At 45.5% G+C, this 6,130-nt stretch overlaps 1 protein-coding gene across 2 annotated transcripts in view; it reads right to left on the reverse strand.

The window, feature by feature from the left end:
- lca5 (lebercilin LCA5) overlaps window positions 1–5,124 on the reverse strand; it is a 78,079-nt gene extending 72,955 nt beyond the window's left edge. The window contains exons 1-2 of one of the 2 annotated variants that reach the window (XM_048597254.1): window positions 4,905–5,124; window positions 4,117–4,167 (exon numbers count right to left, since the gene is read on the reverse strand). The gene's annotated coding sequence lies outside the window, so the exon portion shown is untranslated. Of the gene's footprint in view, window positions 1–4,116; window positions 4,168–4,612; window positions 4,733–4,904 lie in introns of those variants that run through there. The other variant, XM_020528217.2, reaches the window with a different exon arrangement.
- Window positions 5,125–6,130: the final 1,006 nt, after the last annotated feature.

The following is a 6,130-nucleotide window of genomic DNA, read 5'->3' on the forward strand; positions in this document are numbered from 1 at the left end:
CCCCCCACCTCTCCCTATTTATTTCAGAACCCCCTACCCCTCCCCCATTTCTGAAGAAGGGTCTAGGCCCGAAACATCAGCCTTCCTGCTCCTCTGATGCTGCTTGGCCTGCTGTGTTCATCCAGCCCTACACCTCGTTATCTCAGATTCTCCAGCATCTGCAGTTCCTACTATCTCTCCACAGCCAAGTTAAACATCTTTTTCACATCTGCTCTTTGCATTCCTTTTCTCAGTTTCTATGCGATCATCTCTCATTCATCTAAACTCCAGATAATACAGGCTCAGTCTCTTCAATCTTTTCTCATAGAACAGTTCCCACAATTCCATGAATCAGACTGATGAAACTCTGTTATATTTCCTCTTTGGCAAAAATATCATTCCTTAGGCAAGTGAACAAGAACTGCACACAATAATCCAGCAGCAGTCTCAGCAGTGTTCCATATAATCGAAGACAGTCTTATTCACTCCTGTACTCAAACTCTCTTGCATTAAAGGCCAACATATCATTTGTCTTTCAAATTGGTTGTTGTACCTCCATGCTAGCTTTCCATGCCTTTCCAATCTTTCACCACTGAAGAAATACTTTCACCTTCGCTCCTTCTACCAAAATGGTCTCCTGGTCTCTTTTGCAATCCTATTTCGTTCACCTGAGCATGATGCCTTTATCCATCAAGGTCCCACAATCTGCAATCTTTTTCTATATTCCGTTTTTTCATCACTCACTCCAGTTAGAAGATTCTTCTTAATGCAAGCCTCTCTTGGTCATCCAAGTCTATTTTTGTCAGATTACAATACAATGAAAAAAAAAAGACATATCTCTTATATCTCGAAAGTCTAGAATTGCTGCAGTAAAGTTATTTTCAGTTAGAATCTAAACATAGTCTTTGTAAATTTAGCAAGTTTTGCAACAGCCTATCCTGTGTGGAAGAATCCAAGAATAGCAATATCAGCATTATTTTAAGATCAGCTGTCATCTGCAGGTGGAATGCATCTGTTCAGAAGAGTGATTATTTTCACGACCACCATTTCACAACAGTAAAACTCAAGTGAACGAGGACTTCGGATGTTTGTAATCTGAAAGAACCCTGCAGAGTCCTCGCTCACATTTATTTATAATCAGTGAAAAAAACAACACTGAAAAGTAGAAGTTATCTACAGATTTTTGGATTACTCATCCAAAGAAACTGAAAGAGTCTATTAAAAATAAAAAGACAATAAATAGTAGCTCGCTTCAGACCCAGCATCCCTCCATCTGAAAAAGGTTATGGGCATGCAGCAAACATCTTCATTTCGGATAGGACATCTTCAGATGGCACACCTGTGTTGATTATTCAGGAGGCCAATTTTTGAGTGTCAGTTCCTACCATAAGTGCTGCACATGAAGCCAACAAGTGTCACTGTGGTTATTGTTGTTAGCACTGCAGTCTGTTGCCAAATCACTTGCTGCCAGCTACTGAAGGGTGTCATCATTTTTCTCTGTTGAAAACTCCCAGATGCAGTAAGTTGTGTCTCAGCCATCACGTGTGCAAGCAAGCATCCTACAAGCTGGCTGACTGGCATTAGCTACCTCATTAGTCATGGAATACGCAATTGTCTTCCATTCTACGGATATGATAAAACAATCAAAAGTACCTCTGCTTGATGAGTATACATTTATGTGGGAGATCTGCTTTTCAGAGGATTGTTGTATTTGTGACTTTGGCTTGCTAGGATACATCCATAAAGCAATGATGGAAATTGATGAGTTTCTTTTCTTGATAGCAGTGAGTTGTCCATGTTTCAAATGAACTGGGCAAATGATAAGACACCCACTGGCAGAAATATGCAAAGATATCCCATTGGCATGAACGCTATTGTGAGGTGTCCACCTTTCTTACAGATATCTTCCAGGCCATGACTGATGCTACCTCAGTTTCCTGTCATGCTGGAATTAGCTGAACTGCCCTCATCACTCAAGTTCAAGAGCATCATAGTCTCCATCATAAGCAGAGAGACACCTGGCAAGGATGGGATCCCAACCAAACTGCTTAAATATGGAAAGTCAATGTATTCTTACAACTCATTGCATCCTCCGACTCTATCAGAAATTCGGCTTGGCTCTGTTTCACAAGATATGCATGATGCAAAAGTGACCTTGCTACACAAAATCAAAAGCAACAAAGGAGATTGTAACTACAGAGGCATCTCATTCCTGACTGCCACAGAGAAGGCCTTTGCTAGGGTCAGACTTAAAAGACTCCATCTACAGAAAGACAAGAGCATCTGAAAGCTCCATTTGACAGTTATAATAAAAGTGTATGGTTACCTTATTTTTGTAGATCTCACTAAGACATTCAACACCATCAGCAGGGCAGGACCCTGCAACACTTTAGGTAAACTTGGCTGTTCATCAAAGCTCTTCAGTCTCACCAACTGCTTCTGTGGCCACATGCATTTGACTGTACAGTTTGATGGCTCCGCTTCTGTAAATTTCAGAGTGAAGAATGGAGTGGGCTATGTCCTGGCCCCTACTTGTTTGGCACCTTCTCCAGTTGACCTTTGCCTATTCTGTAAATGCGGAGTCTGCATATATACTAGGTCAGACTGCAAGGTCAACAATCTTTCGAGAGTGAAAACGAAGACAAATGCATGTTGTGTCCCTGATGAGATATTTCCTCCACACCAGTCACCCACATGGCAACATGACTGTAGTTTGTTTCCCCTGACTATAAGCATCAAATCACCATGATCATGGCACAACATGATGTATTTCCAGAAATAACAAGGTGTAGAGCTGGATGAACACAGCAGGCCAAGCAGCATCAGAGAAGCAGGAAAGATGATGTTTTGGGTCTGGACCCTTCTTCAGAAATGGGGGAGGGGAAAGGGATTCTGAAATAAAGAGAGAGGGGGGGAGGCGGATGGAAGATGGATAAAGGAGCGGATAGGTGGAGAGGAGACGGACAGGTAAAGGAGGCAGGAATAGAGCCAGTTGAGTGTAGGTGGGGAGTTAGGGTGGGGTTGGTCAGTCCAGGGGAGATGGACAGGTCAAGGAGGCGGGGATGAGGCTGGTAGGTAGGAGGTGGGGGTGGGAGTTGAGGTCGGAGGAGTGGATAGGTGGGAGAAAGGACGGACAGGTTAGGGAGGTGGGGACGAGCTGGGCTGGTTTTGGGATGCGGTCGGGGGCGGGGAGATTTTGAAGCTTGTGAAGTCCACATTGATACCATTGAGCTGCAGGATTCCCAAGCAAAATATGAGGTGCTGTTACTGCATTGTTGTGGCACTGGAGGAGGCCCAGGATGGACATGTCATCCAAGGAATGGGAAGGGAAGTTGAAGTGGTTCACGACTGGGAAGTGCAGTCGTTTGTCGCGAACTGAGGGTAGGTGTTCCACAAAGCAGTCTCCAACCCTCCACTTGGCTTCCCTGATGTAGAGGAGGCCATATTGGGAACAGCGGATACAGTATACCACATTAGCAGATGTGCAGGTGAACATCTGTTTGATGTGGAAGGTTTTCTTGGGGCCTGGGATGGGGGTGAGGGTGGAGGTGTAGGGGCAGGTGTAGCACTTCCTGCGGTTGCAGGGAATAAGTGCCGGGGTGGTGGGGCTGGTGGGGAGTGTGGAGCGAACAAGGGAGTCACGGAGAGAGTGGTCCCTCAGGAAGGCAGATAAGGGTGGTGAGGGAATAATGTCTTTGGTGGTGGGGTCAGATTGCAGGTGGCAGAAGTGCCGGAGGATGATGTATTTCCATCCCTGATCACTCTAAATGACACCCTGCTGTAAGTGTTTTGCAAATTCTGCAACCTGGAGTCCATGGTGACAGCCAATCTGTTTTTTTTTACTTGGATTCACACATAAGAAAAGCAGCCATCACCTTCCGATATATAACATGCGCATAGGATTTAGGACCAAGCTGCTGGTTCAAAAGGCCTGTCCTTCTCCGTGTCTCGCTGAATGACAGTGAAACTAGCTTACTATGGTCATAATAGTATAAAATAGTGAACACATTCCACATCATTCTGGTGCTAGACAAAGATCACTCCTCACAAATACAACTTATAATAAGAAATATTTCTGCAAGTTTTAATAAGCTGCAGGAGTTAAATAACGATAAGTTTAATAAACATATCACTTACGCTGACTAAACGTTCAAAGGTGGGCTGCTGACCAGTTGCAGATTTGAGGATCTATTTTAAAAAAAGAGAAAAAGAACAATTGGTTTCGACGCATCGGCAAAAAGAAAACAATTATCGATCCAACTGCTCATCGAGGGAGATTTAAATTAACCAAGCGTTCAGTTAAACAAAAACAAAACAGGAAAGTAAACTCATACGAACACCGGAATCCGACTGCAAAGCTAGGAGACCAAGTTGCTACTTCGTGACCGGCGCCATTTAATTAATCCTCCGGCCAGAGATCAGGCCGCTCTACCGAAAGAAGGTGGAGGCCGGGAACGCAGGCCCTTCAGCCGGGTCGCGGAACAAGCGATAAAGTGGCTCCGGTCGCAGGGACCCGGGGAACAAATTAGCATCGCCATCAATCGCTATAATTAAACTTCTGAATTACGTCCGAGAGCAGAACCAGCAGGAAAGGCTCAGATTATTGTCCGGCCCAGGCTGAGAGCTATTGTACCTTAATTCTAGGGTTCGGGCCGGGCACCTCATTCCCTGCGCGTCGCCCTGTCCTGGTCCTGCCCGAGACCCGCGGTCACCCCCGTGGGCTCGACCGTTGCCATGGGCGACCCCATCGAGCTTGCCGTTGTTATGGGCGGGCCGCTCGAGCTCGGCCGTTGTTATGAGAGACCGCCCCCCCCCCGAGATTGGCCGTTGTTATGGGAAATCCCCCCCTCGAGTTGGCCGATGTTATGGGAGACCCCCCTTCGAGCTTGGCCGTTGCCATGGGAGACCCTAACTCCTGCCGTTACCGTTGCTGTGGAAATAAGCCCCTCTCCTCTCCTCTCCTCTCCTCTCTGTCGTGTTTACGGCAGGCCCGTATTTTCTTTCTGTCTCTCTTCTCTGCCCCAACCGCCGCTCCCCAGCGACATTTAAAGGGGCGGCTGCCAGGGTAACGCCGGGCGTGCTGCTGCACCACAACAAACACTGAGGTGACTGCAAAAACCCTTAGAGGATCATGGCAAAGGTTGTCGCAGGATTAAGGCCGGGGTCCGGGAATGAGTGATGTATTAAAGTCCGAAGTTTCGACCAGGAAAAGTGATGTGAGATATGTCGTGTCCCTGGGTGAAAAGGAAACTTTTTTTGGGAGGGGATTCTAAGTTGGACGAGCAATCTATATTGTCTTGATCTTTTAGTTCTGTTTTGAGAAAGTAGCACCGGTGCAAAGAGGTTCAGCAAACGCTTCAAGTTTCTTCAGAACTGCAGCCGAGCTTGGTGGTTCAGGGTCAACGACAGCAACTGCAAAATCTGCTGGTTTCTAAATTGAGGTACATATAGGAGCAATGACCAGCAAGTCCATAAAGCGATCAGACTCAGCAGTCACTCTGTCTCCTGGGAGAGACAAAACAAACAGAAAGAGAAAACCAGGGCCAAGAAGGGAAATCAGTCTGGAAGGTTCCTATCCAACCTAATCAGAAAATGAAGTCATGGATACGAAAACAGAAATTGCTGAAAAAGCACAGCAGGTCCAGCAGCATCTGTGGGGAGAAATCAGAGTTAACATTTCGAGTCCAGCGTCCCTTCCTCAGAACTGATGGGAAAGTTGGTGAAGACGAAGTCATTGTTATTTGTATATGTAGGTCGACAATACCCAGATCTACGTTTCCACGTTCTGTCTTTACCACTTGTGTACCTCTCTGCTGTTAGAATCCATGTCAGACATCCAATTTTGGATGAACTGTAACTAATTTCAGCAAACCATTAACACAAGAACAAAAACATCATCCTTAGCAGCCACCATAAACTTGTCTGGCTTCTGACTCAGTCTGGATTGAACTGTTACCAAACTATGTAGGAATACTGAAATGGGAGTAAGTCATTCAGCCCATCAAGCTTATTCTGTCATTCAATCAATCATGGGTGATCATTTAAATTGCTCTCCTGCACTCTTCTCATATCCCTTGGTGTCATTAGTTTCCAGAAATGATCAATTATATAGAGTCATAGAGCTGTACAGCATGGAAATAGATCCTTCAGT

Source organism: Rhincodon typus, chromosome 5 (genome assembly GCF_021869965.1).
Source record: "Rhincodon typus isolate 14 chromosome 5, sRhiTyp1.1, whole genome shotgun sequence".
NCBI classification, from domain to species: domain Eukaryota; kingdom Metazoa; phylum Chordata; class Chondrichthyes; order Orectolobiformes; family Rhincodontidae; genus Rhincodon; species Rhincodon typus.